A 20,379-nucleotide genomic window follows, 5' to 3' on the forward strand; every position below is an offset into this window, starting at 1 on the left:
AGTGAAAAGAGAAGATAAGTTATGGAGTCTTTGGTTTAGGGCAAGATACAAAGCCTTGAGACAATTCTCTGAGTTAGACTTTATAGCTAGCTGCAAAGTAGCTGGGGACAAAAAAGATGGGACCCTGAAAGAAGCATAGCCTAAAATGAAAGATTGCACAGATATAAGTCTGATTTAAGAAAAGTCAATATGCAAAAATCAGAACTTGCTAAATAGATAAATTAAAGGCTGGTTATTAACATGGCAAAATGAATATTTGTTTTATAAAAACAAAGAATCATGGCAGTTTTCCTTTAAGTAATATATTTAAATTATGATTTAATTTATGAAATTTGATTTACTTGCTACTTTTCAGGACATATTCATTTCATGAAGAGAAGATGCAGTTCTATTTACATGTATTACTCTGGTAAAATGAAATGAAAAGGTCAGCTCTCACTAGGTGACCTCTTTAAAAAAAGCTAATCTGGGTCACTGAATCCTCTTCCACTATGAGTTTTTTTTTTTGTCATGAATTATCTCAATAACTGCTGCAACTTGTGTAGGTGTTGCCTAAAAGCAGCCAGTTAGATAGTCAAGATGAAGTTAATTTCATGTCTAAGGGAGTTAGCACACAATATTACAGATGTTATTCTTGCTATGATAAGATGTGCCACATCTCACTCTGCCCTCACTATGAAAGGCAGAATTTGCCCTTCTTGGGAAGTGGAGAGAACATAGGTATCTAAACTATCCAAAGGATACCCATTCCAAATCTCACTTGTTTCAAGCTTATCAGTATCTCACTTTCTTTCATCTTGCACCTGGACTAACCACTGACAAAGTTTTAGCTGAACTGATTGCATACCCTGGGTCTAGGAACATGCAGATCAATTGCACCTTTAAATTTTCTTCTTTTTGTCCTGCAAATTAAAATAGCCACTAATTATTAAGCAGCAGCCAAGTCTATCCCCAATCCTGAAGATGGGTATATTTCAAAGCAAATTCTTAGGTGATCAGATATTATCATCAAAGGATTCGTTATGCCCTTACTGGAACCATGCTAGGAATTCAAAAAACATGGTCTTTTGACCAGAGGAAGTATTCTTTCCAACCAGAGCTACACTCTGTGAAGGTGACATGCATTAAAGTGATAAGCCTCATAAGAAAGAAAATTCAAGCTATCTACCCAAAGAGCCCCCAAACCTGGCCAATTTTTATCAAATGATGACTGTGTCAGGTCAGATATTCCTCATTACTTCACCTAATGTGGTTTGAAAGTAATTAGTAAAATGGTCATCAGAAGAGAGAAATGATCTGCTTCCTACCACGTCAAACAGTGTGACAAATCCAACAAAGAGAACTAGGAGGAACTTGATATAGAGTGCCATAAAGAAGCATTTGGATGCTTCTTACTCTGTAGCTTGACCCAGAGCAAAATGGGATTAGTATTGTAAGAAGCAAATCCCTCAGATGAAAATCAAATGAATATAGTTACCAATGCCTTCTATGATTCTCTTTTGGTTAGCTCATAGGATCACAGCTTCAGATCTGGAAAGGGTCTTGGACATCATCTAGTTAAACCTCCTCAATTTACAAATAAAGAAACTCAAGCCTAAGAAGATTCAATGACTTGTCCAAGATAATTTAGGCAGTAATTTTAAGTCTTCTGACTCCAGAGCCCTATATCATGCTCAGTTCAATTAATCATTTTAAACACATACTAGGTACACAATCCTACTAAATATTGTAAGTTTATTTACATATTTCAATAAGACCTGATCTTGATCTTCATGATTAAAAGCTATTTCTTGGATGATGACTAGGGGTATTCTCTAGATCTATAGTCTTACTCGTGCAATTTTCCATCACCTCTTTCTTATAATTTAGTGTCTTTAACAGGTTCAGATTCTTAGCCTTCTGTGAAATAACCTGTGCACAAGTATCTCCTCTTTCTTCCAAGGATTATCTTTGGCTATAACCAAGTAAACAGTGAGAATTTCTATAGTGAGGATGAACTTTTTGTGACAGAAGCACAAAAGCCACTGCTTGGGCATGAAATAATAGCAAATTAAACTCCCTTTCATATTTCTTCGGCTGATCTTCCAGTCTGTAAGACTGAAAGCTGGAGAGGAGCTCCAGCTCTCTCTCCCTTCTCTCCCCAGAGGGGAAAAGGAGGTAGAGAAGTTTTAGTAGAGATGGCCTGAAAGATGAACTTTCCTCTCTTAGTAGCAAAAGAAAAAGAAAAATAGTACTTCAGAAGGAGTGATGGGAATGTCCCCCCAGTTTTGCCACAAACTTATGCAAAATGCATTTATAAAATGACATCTTTCATCCATTTTCTAGTTAGGTTTTCAACTCAGTGCCCACCAGACTACCCCTCTTTATCAGCAGGAAGTTTGCCTCCTGGACCTGAAGAGAGGAAAGAGAACCTAAAGACCTAAGTCCCTATCCTGGTACCTAAACTACCCCAGCTAGTCCCACACCATGAAGCTGTGGATAACACGACTTTCCAAGGTTCTTTTTTGGACTGTTTCAAGCTTTGTTGAGCTGCAACTCATGAACCTACAGAAAAAAGCTTCTTTGCTTTTGCAGTCCAGTCCTCCCTTCCTCAGTGGTCCTATCATGTTGTCATGATAGGACTCCTATCCCTATATAGTAATTCATTAATGCTCTGCTGTTTGACTTAGTTTTTTTTTTTTTTTTAATGTTGCCCAAGGACCTAAAGTCTGGCTCTGAAAGTACTTCTGCTTCAAGGAGGAGGTGCTTAGTGGTGTTTTCCTCATTAGTTATTCACATTCAGGATAATACTCCAACTACTTTAAAATCATAGGATCATAGTCTTATAGTTGAAAGTAATTTTAAGGACTTAGTCCAAACTGCCCCTTCTTTTTTTCAAAAGAAGAAAGGGAGATGACTTTCCCAAGGTCAAACAAGTGAAGTGGTAAAGCCAGGATTTGAACCCAATGTCTGGATTTAAGATGTAGCACTCTTCTGGGAGTGTATTCCTATGTCAGACAAAGCAAGAAAATCTATGGGACCTGGGAGCCAGGTTTGGGAGGAACACTCGTAAGTTTACCTTTTTTCCCCTGGCATATTAAAAAATCTTAGCATTAATCTGGAAGCCTCATGGATGTACTTCACTGTTAATAAAGATATCATATAGTAGAAAAAACATAGTAGTCAGAAGACTTAAGTTCTAGTAACAGCCCTGCCCTTAACTTGTGGTACTCTGATCAGAAACTTCATCTTTCTGGGCCTTAGTTTACTCAGTTGTAAAATGAGGGAGCCAGTCTAGAGAATTTCCAAGGTTTTTTTTAATTCTCAGAGAGTCTGAGAAAGGATATGTATATATATATATATATATATATATATATATATATATATACACATATATATATATATATGCAAAAAAATACATATATACATATGTATACATAGCTACATAAACAGACATACATGAAATTATATATATGGATTACATCTATAGAAGGCTAATGTACACTTGTATAGATGGCTACATAGATGTAGTGAAGGGTTTTTACATGTCAGAGGCAGGATATGAACTAAGATTAACCCTCTCAGGGTTCTAGGCAGCTCTCTATGATAATAAATTTCAGTGAAGGTGCTGACCTGCATTGGTAGAGAGGGTTTCTACATCCAGGAGATCCCTAGACCATTGATATCACAGATGCAGTCCCTATCTCTGTCCCTATAGGATATATATAACAAATGTCATTCAGTAAATTCACACAAAACACAACTAAAAATTGTTTTTCATTAATCACAGATCTCTAGTTCAAATTTGAAGGGAAGTGGAAACAATATAGAATAATTTAGGAATCCAATCATCAAGTTATTCATATCTTAATTGTGTAGATAACCTGGGAAAATGTAAGGACGTGGGTATGGGATTAAATTTTATGGGCAATTCGGACTGTGTGTGGATTAGGTTTCCAAAAGTCGATGAGGGAGCTAAGGAGATGGTTGGTCTGGCCTTAGATCTCGACTCCACTCTCTTTGCTGGAGTAGCCCTTAGACTGCGAGTTCACACAACGGCTCACCATCTGCTCAGGCCTCCTGGTTCCAGACACAATGGGCGCCCCTGGCGCAGTATGGGTAGAAGACCCCTTAAGAGCCCGAGGGACTGACGGGCTTCAGCTCAGACAGGCAGAGCTAGACTAGTCACAAATCCCACAGTGGAAGGAAACAGAATTCCACCATCGGGCACCTAGGAAGGAATGGCCGAAAGGACTTAAACCTCGGCCCCCAGTTTTGGGTACCACCCAGACCCTTCTCCCATTCTGTCCAACCCCACCCTAAACACACACGTCCCCATCCCCCAAACACATACACGCATATGCTAACACATTAGTCTGGAGGTTGGCATCTGTCTTCCGTATCTCTCCCCATCCTCTCCACTCACCACTCCTTTTACCACCCAACCTCAGGGCACAGCCACTGCCCTTTGCTGGAGGAGAGAGGAAAGCTTAGTCTTGGGCCTCGGGTCTCCTGGACTAGAAAAAGGCAAGATCTTTCCGCTACAAACTACCCCAGGGTGCAGGGGAATACAAAATGCTTTTACTCCCAAAGAAACCGTTTAGGTCCCAATTGAATACGAAACAAAGGGGTCAATTGTTTTAACCCTAGATGTAACTGCGCTTAGTGCGCTTTACGCTCAAGCCACAGCAGCATTTGAGGACCTAACCGAAATGGGGGTGTAAGGAACTTCACACTCAATAAACTCGAACTTCTTTTGGGGGGGACTTCTATGCAAGTCAAATATTTTACATTCAAGAAACTTTGTTTCTTACTCTTCCCCTCTCCCGTTTTTGAAGGGTTGAGTAGTGGGGTACCCAAATCTATCCAGAGATTCTGGTAAAAACTCAACCGACAAAGCACAAATAGGCGTTGTAGAGGGTTTCCCGGATCTTTAGACCTTCTTCCAAAAAACACGACAATAGATGGAGGGGAAGACAGGGTATTGGAAGAGAATAGTTCAATTTCATCTTCAATTGAAAAGAATACCCTCTAGATCTGTGTGCTAGCTCCCCTGAGGTGGGAAAGATAAGGCTAAAGCCTTTCGGGAAGGAGAAGAAATTCAAATTCATAAAGTTCTTAAATTTCTACAGAGTGCTTCTCTCAAAACAAACCTATGAGGTGTAATTAGGGCCACTGCCAAGAATCAGTTCAAAGGGCAGCGGTATAGTGGGCAGGAATCGTCTTTTCATCCTGGTTCTGCCACTAAATTGACTACATTACCTTGGGAAGGTCACTTGGCCCCTCTCTTCATCTCAATTTCCTAATTTGTAGAATGAGGGGCAAAGATTGGGGTTGGATTAGATAATCTTGAAAGTTCCTCCTGGCGCCAATGACATACACAAACCCTTCCCCCCCAGCCATTTGACTGGGTTTGGAACAGGAGGCAGGGGACCACGCAGGCGCACAAGGAAAATTAGCAAGGTCTGTGTTAATTCAATTAATATCTGGTGTTGGGAGAACAGGGTATTGGGTTGGGGGTGGGGAGCTGCCTGAGGAGGGAGAGGTGGCAGACACAAAACTGGGCTGTGCCAGCTCGATTTCATTGTTACGCTTCCGTGGGCAATGAAGGGAGGGTCGGCAGAGAGGGGGCGTGAAGGAGGTGGCTCGTCAGAGACCTAGCGCGCTGCAACCTACCTCGTGCCCATGCAGCCATCTTATCTTGCAGAAGGCTCTTTGCTTCCATCAAAATGGCCTCCTGGCACCAGAGAGCCTGAGAGTTACTGTGTGAAGAATAGGGCAGCCTGAGAGGTACAGAGTGTTGGGTAGGGCAGCAGAGTTCTCGGAGGTCTTCCTTTCTCCTCCTCTTGGGCAGTTTCTGGGTGTCAAGAAGATAGGACTTTTTCTTCCACCATCCTCTTTTCTCCTGTGACTTCTAATCTAAGAAGTTCTCTTGCCCAGAAAGGGGCTGGAAGCACAAGGAGAGGAAAATTTCTAGATGCTACCTTTCTATATGTGTAAGGCACTCTGAGAGGTACAAACATTGTCCCTTGAGTTCTAACATTTTTTGCTGCGGTGTTTTAAGTCCTCTCTCCCCCTTTTCAAACCCTAACCATACACCTTGATATCTAACAACCCTACGCATAAGGGACTTTTTTCTAGTCAGACAGCCTACATTTGATGGTCCACAGAGATTATTTTGTAGTCAAATTATGGGTACTGCTAGAAAGCAGAAGGTTTATTGAGGCATTAGACCTGGGCCTAACCTCAAAAAGCCTGATAGGCAAGAAGAATTTCAATTCAAAGATTTTTTTTTCTTATCTAGCCTAAAATATTAATGTTGATTGCCTATGAATAAAAGTAATTATACCTAGGAGGGGTAGGTATAATTCAAACTATTTGAATTAGGCTTAAGCCCAAGTCATTGGCCCAGGAGACTTAGACCCCTAAGTTTGGAGTGTCATTTCTGACCAAAGGATGAAAAGACTTTTAAAAGTCCCATAGCATATGAGGAACATTGTGAAGCATGTGCAAACTTTCAATTTATGAAAGAGACAAAGTTGTATAGTCTTATAGTTTAGATTTTCCTAGCATTAAATAAGCCTCACATTTCACAATGTGGTTTGGCATTATGAGCTGTGTTCATCTTTGCAGATAAGAAAATAAGAGGTGGAGTGCTTTGAGAATAACAGAGAAGGGACTTGGAGGCATAAAACAGAATAAAGGGGCAGGAAGCTGTGTGTCGGGGATGCTTGTGAAAACACATTCACTTTTTCTCCAATGTGCTTAGGCCTTGTCTCACCTTCTCTCACACAGTCTATTTTAGCAAGAACTCCTTTGGAAATGAAGTTTCTCCTTGAGAGAGCCAAAGGGAGAAAGGACTAGTAGAAATGAGGATTTTTTTTTAATAGAAAAACTGAGGGGAAAGAGGAATACACCTCTAACATCCCTTGACTCCCCCACCCCACACACAAGGCATTGGTAATCTGAGTTCTAGATGCAGAACTCTCCTGGACATCCCTACCCAATGGCTCTAGTAAAAGGTTTGGGCGCAAGTTCAGGAGAGATTTCACCCAATTTCCCATCTGTTAGACCATACTGTCATGAATCTGAGCAGATAATGATAGCTGACACCTAGCCCTAAGGCCACAAACTCACCTCTCTCCTGGCTCCATCTTCTCTGAGTACAAGCCATGTTCCGTCCTGTGCCTCCTCAGCCACGTTTGATTGTACAGAAGGGGGATTTATCTGCATGAAGGGCCTCACAGCAGACGGGAACACAATTAATAATGACCCCAGGGCCTTTCATGGGAAATAGCTGCAAAATATGTTGGAAAAATGAGATACACCCTTCCCCCACCCCATCCCCAAACACACAAACATCAAATACACATGCACAGACACATCAGTACACATATATAGAATGGTGTGCATACATATCAATCTAAGGCTCTTCTGCCTAAGAAACTCAGTCCCATCTTTATCTTGATGCAATGGAAAGAGCACCAGCTTTAAAGTTAGAGGTTTGGGTTTGAATCCTGGTTCTGCCACTTCTTACCTCTGCAATCTTGGACAAACTTCAGTTTCTTCATCTGTAAAATGAGAGACTTGGACTAGATGAGCTCTGAGGTTCCTTAGGATTCTTGTTTTTTTGATAGGTATATGAGGAATTCTCATTCCTACAGTTTCTACTATCCAGAGAAATGATGGATAAGCCACCATGAGTAGAGAATCAAAAGCAAACTGTCCTCTCCCAGGCATCCTGGATTAGCAGGAGAAGCCTCTGCTATCAGAGTCCAATCTACAGAACCAAGACTCCTGACTCCTTTTGTACCTCAGCTCTGACCTCTTTCTTCCAAACCTAAGAGGGGAGACAGACATTTAAGGGGAATTCTCAAGCCTACTTCAAGATAACATCTCTTGGGGCTCAGATCTTCCATTCTAGATCTCACTAAAAAGTTGACTTCAGTGCTCTTGTGATTGCCATCTCTATTTGGAAATGATGGCTGGGAAAATCAAAAACACAGGAAGCAGGGAGGCTGCTTTTCATCCACTAGCTTCCACATGGCCTTGGCAAGAGACTACTGGATTCTGGAACTGGATCCCAGTAAATCTCTAATCTGGTGTTCAGGAATGTTAATAATAGTGAAGTATGATATGAATGCACTTGCATCTCCAGCTTAGAATAGATTCTCAAACTAATTTTTAAAAACCATTTTAAAAACTAACAGAAACAGACAAACCCTCTTCAGCATCCCCATAGAGGAACAGGAACACAAAACTGCAATCCAGAGGTCCATCCTCTGGAGTCAATGAGGGAGCAGACATCAGAGAACAGGCCAACTAACCAGAGTTCTGGGTTTAAAAGCCCAGGAAGCAGGACACTTCCCAGAAACCAAGAAAACAATCATTCTGCCACAGAAAATGCTAGGTTAGCATCAGTATCTATTGTGTTTTTTCAAAACCCTCCCACCAGAACCAGTCTAAATTTCACCCACTGGGTGCCCCAGAGCAAATTGCTTGAGGAATCTAGGACCCTGTGAAAAAGAGAAGACAGGCCCAGTGGAGTTGCAATGTGGAAATTAATCCCTTTTTATTTTTTAAATCCAATCCACCTAGCACAATTAAGTGGGTAATTCAGGGTTATCATAATAATTCAAGCAGAAATGAATGGGAGGAGTTTGGAGCTTTCCACACTGTCTCACAACAGAATTAAAGACATAAAACAATTCTTCCACAGGAAAAACAATCACAAATAAAGATATAGAGGAAAGAAATTATTGTTCCTCTATCCTTCTGCCTTTCCAAGGCTCTCTATACCAATCATATGTCATCTTTCCCATTTCTCTATGAAATATAAGCAGCCTAAATGATCACATGTTTATCGAGTGCCTACAACATAAAATGAAAAAAAAAGTTCCTGCCCTCAAAGAGTTTTTCTTCAACCAAAGAAATACAGATATTAAATACTATGTAATTGGAGAAAAGTCAAAACTCAAATGTCTAAGGGCAATCAAGAAGGACTTCTTGGAAGTGGTGCCTGAGATGGGTCATGAAGTAAGCTAAGAAACTCAAGAAGTAAAGGTGAAGAGGAAGAGACATAAAGGTAAAGAGGAAGTGAAAATTTGCAGTTGCGAATTGCTATTTCATAGAATTAAAAGGAAGTTAATTTGATCTTTTTCAGATTGTTCCTTTAAAATCCAAGCTGGAAGAAAAAAAAACAATACAAATTCTTTTACAAATAATGAAGAATAAATCTTATATCAATTTAAGTGGATTTTTCCTAGACTACATGTGGGCACTGAGGAGGCAGAAGCTCCATATAAAATTTCTCAAGAGCCTCAAAATGCTGCCTGTAAATGGGGAGAAAAATCAGGGTAAGAATTTCCAGGAAGGGTCATAGAGAACAGGAAGAAGATCAAGGTCCGAGAATTCCTTGAAGTCCAGAAAGTCTAAGAAAATAAGAAACCTGGAAAAGTATTAAGTGCCCAGAAGAGCAGTTGACAACCCTCCCCTCCCAAGCAAGAGAGAGAGAGAGAGAGAGAGAGAGAGAGAGAGAGAGAGAGAGAGAGAATCAGAGTCATGGGCCTAGAGTTAAGTTTTGAATTCACTGCCCAAGGCTATTAGTCCCTACTCTTCACCTCTTTCCTACAAAGTAGATCTTAAATCCATTTTAAAAAAAGGGTGTGAGAGCTTATGAAAATTTACCTAACCTAACCCAATGGGGATGATAGAGAACAAAGAAAGTCCTTTGGGGCTCACTCCTCCAAAGCAAACCACCTCTCCCACTATTTTTTTTTTAGATTTTTTTCAAGGCAATGGGGTTAAGTGGCTTGCCCAAGGCCACACTGCTAGGTAATTATTAAGTATCTGAGGTTGGATTTGAACCCAGGTACTTCTGACTCCAAGGCTGGTGCTCTATTCACTGCACCACCTAGCCACCCCCTCTCCCACTATTTTTCTGACCCATGTGAAGTGATATTGAATGAGAAAAGAGACTTGACATATTAAAATAAAAGCACCTCCCAAAAACTTAGAAATGGGGAGAATAGTTTCATTAATTCTTCTCCAAAAATGATTCTGGATAAAGAAAGTAATATTTTTTTTCTAGATTTAGGACTAGATTTAGACTGGATTTGGACTGGATTTAGAAAAGCAAGTCAGCCTTGTGCATATGCAGGTAAAAGCTGAAAGGGAGCACTAATTAGCACAGGGACCATCACCTTCCATTAATAGCTCATCACTGTTTCCTTGATGTTGCTGAAGGCAGGAAAGTTGGAATGTGTGATGCTTACCTGTCCCTAGCTCATTAACAGAACTCAGGGTGAGAACAGACCTTTCTTGGCTGTAGCCCAGACAGAGACTGAGGCCCTCTCTCTCATCTAATTACCAAACTGACTTCTGTACCCATTGGAGGGGGAAATATTAAACACAAACTCCATCACATAATGTGTGTGTGTGTGTATATATATATATATATATATATATATATATATATATATGTACACACACACACACACACACACCCTTGGCCTAGGTAGACACATACATTCAGGTATGCCTAACTGAGGTATCACAATACAACCTTATAAATATAAAAACCTACCATCTAATAATTTACTATTATATTTTTACTAGCTTACTGAATCAAGAATGTGACCATCCTTTACTGCTGGGTGAGCATAATTTTCCAGGGCACAAACAGGAATGGTTATATGAAAGTCAGACACACAGATTCCTGGATAATCTTATGTGAATGTGAAGGAGGGTTTGTATGAATTAAATAAATTAGCTAAGGTAACTTCAGAAAAGGAGTACAATTTTCCATTAAAAAAAAAAAGTAAATCTTTCTCCATGGTCATTTTTCAGTAAACAAAGAAATCCCTCCTTCAGCATCTACACCTCTATATTCATTATGAGCTGACATTACAGAATACATTCCAACCTCACTAAGTCACACTAATGACTGGAAACCCAATTGCAGATTACAGGGTCTCTTTCTTTACCACACTCTTTCCCTCCCTAGTCTTTTCTTTCCTTTTTTTTCTTTTTTCCTTTGCAAATTAGAGAATAAGCAAACCCAAGTGATCAAATCAAGGCAAAGACATCACTAACTGTACTTTGTTCATTTATTTTGACAAGTGCAGTTTAATTTTAATTATTTATGATAATACTTCATAGTAGACTAGTAAATGTGCTGGAGTATATTTGGTAACATTAATGAAGTCTGCCTAATAGGAGACTTCACTCCAGCACCCTGCTAGGAAATCTTGATGCTAGAGAAGTGGGTTGAGACCACTAGCATACCATCGTTCTTGTCATTTTTAAGGGAACTTAATATGTTTGAGGATTGGTGAAGTGAGAATTAACCAGCTCTCACAGACTAGGGATATATATAGTTCTGTATTTTAAAGCACATGCAGAAATAGAGTTTTACATAAACCTTGAATATATATATACTTATATACATATGAATTTTTCTCCACAGCTCTCAACAGTGCGCATTATGATAAAGACCCAGAATCCTAAAGAAATTATTTTCCAAGCAAGGAAAATTTAAAAACAAAATTGAAAATCTGGCATTACAACAGTAGTTCTACACCTTTTTAAAGACTACTTATGCTTCTGGTTGTTATATGCATCAAGTGGGCAGGTGATGAATGGCATTTGTAGACTAATAAAAAGTTGAAATTTTTTGAGCTGATAATTATACATAAAGTCTCATGACAACACTCACAAGCAATGTAAATCATGAAAAAATATATCTAATTCACTAGGTAACTTTAAATGGGAACAGTTTCTAATGGTCCACTGTCATGCCTAACATTGTCATTATCACAGATTTTTATTATGAGTGTATAGTTCTTTATTAAGGCTCTGTCTTTATGAGAATAAGTATTTTGCATGCATACTCATTTTAATAGACTTAAATAGCCCCAGTGACTCCAGATGCATGTCTTACCATATTTAGATTATTATTATAATGAGCAGCAATGATGGTTTTAAACCATACCAAAACATTATCCTTTAGAATATGAATATATAGAGGATTCTTTTGTAGGAACTAATTACAATTGAACCAATCTAAATCTTTTGTTTTCTTAACTCAGAAAATCTATGTGTGGGGATCTTTCAGCAATCTTATGATTGAGTTTTACTAGCAACCTTGGTAAGGAGGCCAGAAATTTTGTCTTTTCTGGTACAGTCAAGATGCCATATTCCACAGGAAAAACTATCAACTTAACATTTGTTGAATTCTTAGAATGAAGGTTCTTCTATTAAGAGAATAGAAATGCCTCCCCATTAAACATTTTGGGCAAGATGAGCATCACTGATTCAGAAACATAAACCTTAACAAGGAAGACTATATCAAAGTCCCTATAAAAGTGCTCATCCCCCCAAAAAGACCAAGGTAATTCTAGAAGGTCTCAGATCTAGGCTAGTTAGTACTGTATATGCATAACTCACCCTCTGAATTTTTAAATCCTTTACATACATACATGCACACATAGTCCACTACCCTACAAGAAATAGGTGGGTTCTTTAGTCTGGATTAGGATATCATCTACTGAAACCATATTGGGGTTCCCTTTTTTCCCCTCCCCTGGCCACACCCACCTTGACTCCCTCTTCCCTTAAGGCCCTGGTCTCTGGCGTGGGAAAAGCAGGTTGGGGCTTTTCACAAATCCAATATCCCCTTGAACCAAAACCAATTAGCTTGGCCCAAGGTCCTGTCATTGAGGCCCTGGCCCTCTTTTCAAACCCCTGCCGGCTCAATTGCTGTAAGGGGCCTGGCAGTGAATGAGCGGAGCCCACTTAAAGTGGTGCTTAAGCCTGGACCAGGGTAGAGGAAAGAGTAAGTCTCTATAGGAACAGGCAACTGCCCATTCTAAGAGACAACTGACCAGGGTTTTGTTTGGACTCCACCCCCACTCCCTTTCTCTTTGGGGAGGGGAGGAGGGAAGGAGGGAGGGAAGGGGAAGGAGGGAGAGGGGGAGAGAGAGAGAGAGAGAGAGAGAGAGAGAGAGAGAGAGAGAGAGAGAGAGAGAGAGAGAGAGACCCATCCTACAGCTGTCTATGGGAGAGATGAAAACCTGGGTTTAGGAAAGGTGCATGACCCCTGGGACTTGGTTCTTCTATCTCCAATTTGAATTTTCTTGCTTCCCTTTATCCTGGGTCCAAACAGCTCTACACTCCTTTTCACTACTTCTGTCTCTGTCATCATCCCACTTTAAAAAAGAAAAAAAGGCTGTTGTTTGGAATGGGTCAAAAGACCTAGATTTCATTTGAAGACCACAGTGTCCAGGGAGTCTAATTTCCAGAACTTCAAAGAAATTAACCCTTAGGAGGGAGTCTGTCAGGAAAGGTAGTCAGGTAAGAGATGGGATATAGGAACCTTAGGAATGACAAGAAAAAGTTGATGATTGGAAAGGAAAGTAATCCTAAAATTGAAAGTTCTTCTCCACCACCCCACACTAAAAGGGGGAGGGGAGTTGTTTTCTTTATGAATAAGCTGCATGGTTTACGCTGACTAGAAGTAACTACTCTCCCTTGTTAACCTGTTTGGTTCTATCCTGTATAAAACCCATAAGTCTGATATGCACCATAACCATCTGACTGGGAATTGACAGAAAGTTTGAGCAACTCCAAAGATGAGGTCACTTAGACTTTCTCCTCCTCTGGTCACCTCTCTTTCACACCAACCAGAAGGAGAATAAGGATCGGTTTGTGAATGAATGAAATTCCCATTCACGAATCTGGGGTAGAATTTAGAACCCTTATCATCACCATGGTAACGAGCATACCACCCTGTATCCCGGGGCTGATGGGTTACTATCTCTGCCCAGGTAGACTTTGGTGAAGATTGGAGAAGAGGCTAGGACTTTCATGCCTTGGGGACCATGTCCCAAACTACAAAAAATGAAGAAAGCTGGAGAACTGAAATCAAGACCGCCTTCTCAGAGAGTTTGTGAATTTCGTATTGATCCAGGCCACAGTTCCTGTTGATTGAGAAGTCAAAAAGACTTTTTAAAAGTCATTATCTTGCCATATATTCTCTCATTTGGGCCCTATATAGGAAAGGTGATTTGGTGTCAATATTTAAAGGACTAGAAATCGGTGCTGGCAGGGTGAGGACTGGTCTCCTCCTCCGCCTCCTCCCGGAATTCTCCTGGAGCGCCTCAAGCATGTAAACTCCAGCTGGTTTGGGGACAGCCCCGTGGCACGTTCTCGCCCGGTGCGGATAGAAGGATTAACCCTGATCCTGCAGACTCGGGTGCCCCAGTTGAGCTCCGTTTGGGGTGGAGGGGGGGTGTGAGAGCGAGCTCTGCGCCTCTAATCCGGGCGCTGCGTGTGGGACCTGGCGGATCAGGGAATTAGCGCTGTAACTTCGGATTAGTAACGCTCGCTAAATGAGAGTCTAATTCCGACCCTTCATGCTTTTCAGCGTCCTGGCCTGGCCCTGGGAGGCCTCCCTGGCATTAGCTCAGGCAGCTCTCGTCTCCGCGGCCCAGGTTTCATTTCCCGGTGATCTCCCCCTGATACTGGGGAAGATCAGCCGCATGCCTTGCTGGTCCGCCAGGAAGCAGGAGCCCTAGAAATGAGTGAGGAAGCTCTCTCCGAGGCCAGGTCAGTGTTTGGCGGGGCAGGGAACCAAGAGGTCGCACAGAGTTAGAGATAGATGGGGGGTGGCTCCAATCAGTGCGAGGTCCAGATCCTCAGTTTCTTGCAACCTTTCCAGTCAATTGTGTCAATTGTGAACTTCCTTCACCTCTAGGTAGCTGGGCAGAAAGCTCGCCTGGGTCCTGCAACCTAAAGTGTTCAGAAACCAAAAAGCCTACTCGAATTTAGGAAGTTGGGCGCCTTAAACAAAGCTCCGAGGAAAGGGGCTCCTGACTCTAGAGCTGAACTCAGATATCCTTCGCTCCTTCCAGGAGTGTAGAGTATTTCAAGATTGAAGCAGGTTAGAAGCTCCAAGATTCGCCCCTAAACTTTCTCTATGAAAGGATGGAAATAGTTCCCAGGTGATAATGGGGAGAGGGGCACTACAAAGGATCTGGACCCAACAAATGCAGATCGAACAAAGGCCTGAAGTTGAGCCAGGCTGATGACTGTTGTCAATTCCTAACTACAAGTAGCTAAAGATACGGGGCCAGTGCCCTTAACACACACCAGCACACACAGAAACACTAAGATCAAGATCACACACACACACACACACACACACACACACACACACAAACACACAAAAACACAACCCTTCCTGATAGGTTTTTAAGAATGAAAAGTTGCTCTATTCTCCTTCCTCACCATTTGTCATCAAAACGTGAAGAGGGTGTACAACCCGGAAGATTCAATCAGAAGCATGCTCTGACTACACAGTAATTCCTTCCAAATCACTTTCAACAGCTCAAGTCGTCTACACTGTTGACCCTGAAGGTGGATTCATTGCTTAAGTGAATCTTGGTAGCAACAGTTTTTTTGGATGAAAGCAGTTGAGTCAACTTTCTTATTTGGACAGGATCCCTTCCATTCTCCTCCCAAATTGTGTCATTCAGGAATGTTTTCCAGCTTCTGTAACAAAAAACAACTTGAACAGTGTAGACAAATGAAGATACTAAATTACTTTGGTACCAAATCCTGAAAAATACGTGTGGTGGGATGGAGACAGAAAAGTGAAAGTCAGGGGATCTTAGGGAATGCAATGGTCCTATCTCTGTTCATGACTGTGACCTCGGAGCATCTTTTTCCAGCGACCCAATTTTTCTTCTGAAAAATGAGTTAGCAATTTCTGTTTCCTAATTTAAAGATAATTTGGGGTAAGAAGTGAAATTAAGAATAAAGAGCTTCCTGCCATCATTCCTTCTTTCCACCTCCATTTAGCAGAAGGAAAGAAAGGTCTACCTAGGTGAGGGACTTAGAGGAGGGGTAATTCTTCTGCACATTCTTCTCACAAGGCAAAGGGCAGGAAAAGAGAATAATCTTTAAAAAAAAGAAGTGGAATTGAGAAGTTTGAGGGAAGAAGTAGAAGATTTTTACTGAGTGAGTAGGTTTTGGGGTCCACTAGAAAGAGGGTTGGGTTGCAAGCAAATGCCTAAACATGCACTTAAAAATCACAAAACACACTGATAGGCTGACGTACTGATATGCAAAACATCGGACATACATACAAGACATACATCTGCAAACATCTATTTTGGCCTCATCCGTAGGACTGCCTGCTTGCCTGACTGGAGGAGTTTGGTTTCTTCCCTTTATTGGAGGACACTACAGACCCAGAGTTGAGTACCTAGCCAGATCTTTTTTTTTCCCAGAGGATTTGGACAAACTATTCTCCACCAATGAAACATACCCAGGTATGCTGCAGCGAATGTTCAACCACTTAGTTTCAGAAATAATCCTGGAGCCCCCTGAGACCTAAGAGTAAAAGAAAGTGAGCTGGAAGAAATTCCAGGGAAGGAGGATCGTGGGACCTCCAGGACCTGACTTGTTTAGAGTCCCCTTCCTACTCCTGCCCCAACCTGTCTTTTCAGACCTGCAATCAGAGTCCAGAAGGACTAGGATTTCTTTTCCTTGCCTTGAAAAAACTACCCTCCCCCCATCCCACAATGCCACCGCGCACCCCTCCTGAGCTGAGAGAGTTCTAGGGGGCCAGGGGGTCGTTTGGACCAAAGTCGTCCAGGCAGGAGCTCGCCTTTCTCCCAATGTGTTGCTAAAATGTGCCAGGAGATTGCGTGGCAGAACGCTAGCTGCTTTGCGTTACCATGGGAACGGAATGCAGATTTTCCCCCAATTGCTTTTTTATTTGCTAGACATTGTAATACATCTTATGTTGCGACTTCTCGGTTTTGCAGAGGGAGGCGAGCGAAGCAGTCTTTATGCATGTTAACCATTCAGGCAACTTGGGAAGCAGGGGAGGGGGAGGGGAGGGGCGCGGGGCGATGTCCGGGGTCCGGTTCAAACAGATAGTTTGTATGCAGGGAAAGTCTCGGCGGTGAGGGCTGCCCCCAGGATCCCAGTCCCTTTCTATTGAGCAGACTCCCCTTCATTTCTGCTCCGGTTCACGCTGCACAGAGACCCCCCAACCGCACACAAAGGCAGCTGCCAAAGCCCATGAAAAGTGATCAAATTATCAAGAACTTGACCTCACCGAGGGGCGAAGCTTAGGGAGGGCTGAGCCCCCAGCCCGATCAAAAACCGAAGCCGCATGCTAATGCGGCTCCAGGTTTGACTCGCAGAATAATTCGATAAAGGCCGCATTGTTAGAACAGAGTGGAGCCCTCCGCTCCCCTTCACACCCCTCCACAGGCCCCCCCACCCACCCCCGGCCAGGCCGCCGTCTCCCTCCCGCCCTATTTGCATCCGAAAATCCCAGTCCTGAGCTATGTGGAACAGATTGTTCCAACCTGATTTATGGGGTGAAGAAAAAGGGTTTGTCTCCCTCCCATCAGCGACCCCTCTTCAACCTCATCCCCTCCCTCCCCACTCACATTTCCCTTTCTCTTTCCAGACAACCCTTCCCCGCCCCGCCCCCCCCCCCCCCTTCTACTCAGTTCCTCGGGTTCCTTAACCAAATGCTTGGCTAGCAAAGAAAGAAACCAAGTCCCAGGCGAGGGAAAAGTTTCCTTCCCCTAGTCGAGGAGCTGGGATCTGGCACAGATCTGTGAACCGAAAGACAGAGAGAACTTAGGTACCTGGTTCTGGGTAGGGGCCGTCCCCTGGCCTCTACTTTGTAAGTCGGATTCCTGGGTCCTCAGGCTCCGTTGCAACCGCCGCCTCCTCTCGTCTTGGGACAAGGCGGGGTTTGTGAGAACTTGAAGACAGTGGTGGTAGTTTGGGAGGGGGGGCTCTCCCAGCTCGGAGAAGTTGTGAAAGTCATTTCTACTTTCGGTTATCTAGCTTTATGATAGCTCAATAACACTCATACAGCTAGATAACCAAAGAGAGAAACGGGCCTCGATCCCGCAGGCCCCCTTGCCGCCGCCTCCGGAGCCCGCCCGACGTGTTGGGTTGGGAGAGGGCTGGCTGGTAGGGAAAGGCGACTTCTTGGGCTGCTCCTGGCCCCAGGAAAGCAAGGAAAAGAGCAAAAGGAGAAAAAAGAGAGAAAGAGAGAGGACATCAGTTGAGCGCCCTGCATCTCCCTCCTGGAGCCCGGGCAGTTCCCGGGGGGCTGCCTGAAGCTGCTGGCTGGGCCTCCCGAGCTGCCCGGCGGGGGGGCTCCGACCACTAGGAGGAAGCGGTCGGTTTGCATGCAGGTCATGCACTGAGGTCCCGAGGCGCCGCGCACACAGGGAGCACCCCCCACCCCCGCCCACTGCCCAACTAGCCCTCTTTTCTGATGGTAATCACCCCGCGGGGAAGTGACGTCAACCTGGCCCAGACCAATCAGGGGCCCAGCATTCAAATCTGGGTCCCCTTCCCGCGCTCAACCGGACCCAGACTTTACAATGGATTCGGCGTTCACAGGCCTCCCAGGGTAAGAGGAGGTCTTCAGCTGCGGAGGAAAGATTCATGCTTGTCTCTTAAGAGGGACGTAGAGCCAAGTCCCATTCGAGTTAATTTCGCTCCCCTTCCCCTCAGGATCCACATTCTTCACTAGGCAGACAGATTTCCATACGACAGGACCAATTTGATATATGGGGTCACGAGAAAAGGAGGGAGAAGCCTCTTGAAAGTATGAAAGTGAGTGTAGGGTGTATGTGGGGGTGGGGTGGGGGTGGGGAGGGGTATAAATATGTATCCCTGAATGTGTCAAGGTTTTTATATAAGCATCAAATGCTTGTGTGTATCAGAACAAATGCATGAGGCTATTTGTAAAGGTGCAAATATATGTATCTCTGCCCAAGTTGGCACGTGTGTCTTTGAGTCAGACTGCAGAATAGAAAGCTTCTCCCTAGAGAATACAAAATGCTGATGCAGTTTATCTCCTTCCTCTCACTTTCCCTAGGCTTGGTGAGTCGTAAGTGGAAAAGCATTTAAAACTCCTGTCTCACCCCACTCTAGAATGTTTCACAGAAAACAACAGTACGTGGGTTCTCTATTTTTAAAGCACCAATCAAGTAAATATTTTCTCATTCTGTCACATCAACCAATGTACCTTTCCATTTAGTAAAAATAATGAAGGGAATGTAGATTTTATTTAGGTACCTAGACCGGAGAAAGCCCACACTAAAGCACGCACACTCTTCCCTCCCCATGTGCTCGGTTTCCCCACATTTAATCGCTAAACCTCGCAAGTGTGGCCCTGCTGCTAATTATATATCCAGTGACCTAAATCAATTACTTCATAAATCTCATTACCGATGGAAAACGAATTTCAAGACTTTTAGGACTCTTAATATGTTTTTTTTTAATCATCTGGGTAGAAATGATAGGTAAGGCCAAGGACAATGAGTCATTACTCCTTGAACTCAACTATGAAAACTTAAGTGATGGGAGAAGCCTGCCCCTTCCTCAACCACTTCACACCAGTCCCTCACAATCTGAGTTGTTTCTTCCATGTTCTCTGCTTTCCTTTTCCCTAGAATGTGGGCAGCAAGGCAGTCTGTCTTAATCAGAACTTAGCCCACTGAAATTTGGGAGTTTAATTTGGTGGAGTGAGAAAGGAGAATTGTGAATCCTGAAACCATAACCCTGAATTTCTCTCAGCCACTTTGAACACCTAGGTCTCCCCTTAATATTTCCGATTGGTTTTCTGGGGGATATCATGCAAAGAAGATTTTCATATGGAAAAGAGAATTTTCTCTGGCTACCCTTGGAGACAAGAAGCCACCACCCTGGTATCTCTCCCTCTCTCCCTTTTGTTGTCTCTTTGACCAAAGTTGATGGTTGCCCCAGTTTGGGAAGCCCAAAGTTTATCGTCATTGTAAATGTCACTAAATTAGTCTTCAGAAATAGATACAGAACTTGAACTAGATGGGTAATTCATAATTTCCTTCTGTCTACTTCCCCAACCTCTTCTTCAATGGTTTTCTGGGCCCATAGCAAAGTTGGCCAGAGAAAAATCTAGAAAGACCTATTGGTATAGGCATTTCTTTGCCAGGACACTAGATAAGGTAAGGGGGGGGGGGGATCTAGCAGTCCTACCTGTATGAAAGACATTCAATTATTTAAAAAAAATCCATTTCCTCCATTTGCTTTTCCAACTGCAAAACAACCATTCAAAGTCTCTCCCAACCAAAAGAAGAACAAAAGCCCATTCAAACATTGTTTGTCTGATTTCCTTTTTTGATCCCCAGAAAAGAAAGCAGCTAGCAGATCAAGTACTTTCCCCTACCTCTAGAGGCCTAGAACCTAAACCATTTTCTTGTGGGTCCTACTTCACAAGACATTTTCCTCTGCAAGAGCCCGAGAAACTGAAGAAGGAGAGGGAGGGGAAGAAAAGGAACAGAAAAGCTCCCATAAAAGAAGAACACCTGGTTT

General features: G+C 42.7%; 2 long non-coding RNA genes across 2 annotated transcripts; one reads left to right on the forward strand and one right to left on the reverse strand.

Annotated features, from left to right (window-relative positions):
- Positions 1 to 5,629: 5,629 nt before the first annotated feature.
- On the reverse strand, positions 5,630 to 15,778 carry LOC141520022 (uncharacterized). Its single transcript, XR_012477511.1, has 3 exons — positions 15,268 to 15,778; positions 7,117 to 7,276; positions 5,630 to 5,836 (listed from the first exon to the last, which is right to left on the reverse strand). It is a non-coding gene; the product is annotated as an uncharacterized LOC141520022 (long non-coding RNA).
- On the forward strand, positions 5,631 to 20,370 carry LOC141520021 (uncharacterized). Its single transcript, XR_012477510.1, has 4 exons — positions 5,631 to 5,769; positions 14,405 to 14,586; positions 16,170 to 16,313; positions 20,196 to 20,370. It is a non-coding gene; the product is annotated as an uncharacterized LOC141520021 (long non-coding RNA).
- The last annotated feature ends 9 nt before the right edge of the window (positions 20,371 to 20,379 follow it).

This window comes from Macrotis lagotis, chromosome 4, assembly GCF_037893015.1.
Source record: "Macrotis lagotis isolate mMagLag1 chromosome 4, bilby.v1.9.chrom.fasta, whole genome shotgun sequence".
Classification (NCBI taxonomy): domain Eukaryota; kingdom Metazoa; phylum Chordata; class Mammalia; order Peramelemorphia; family Peramelidae; genus Macrotis; species Macrotis lagotis.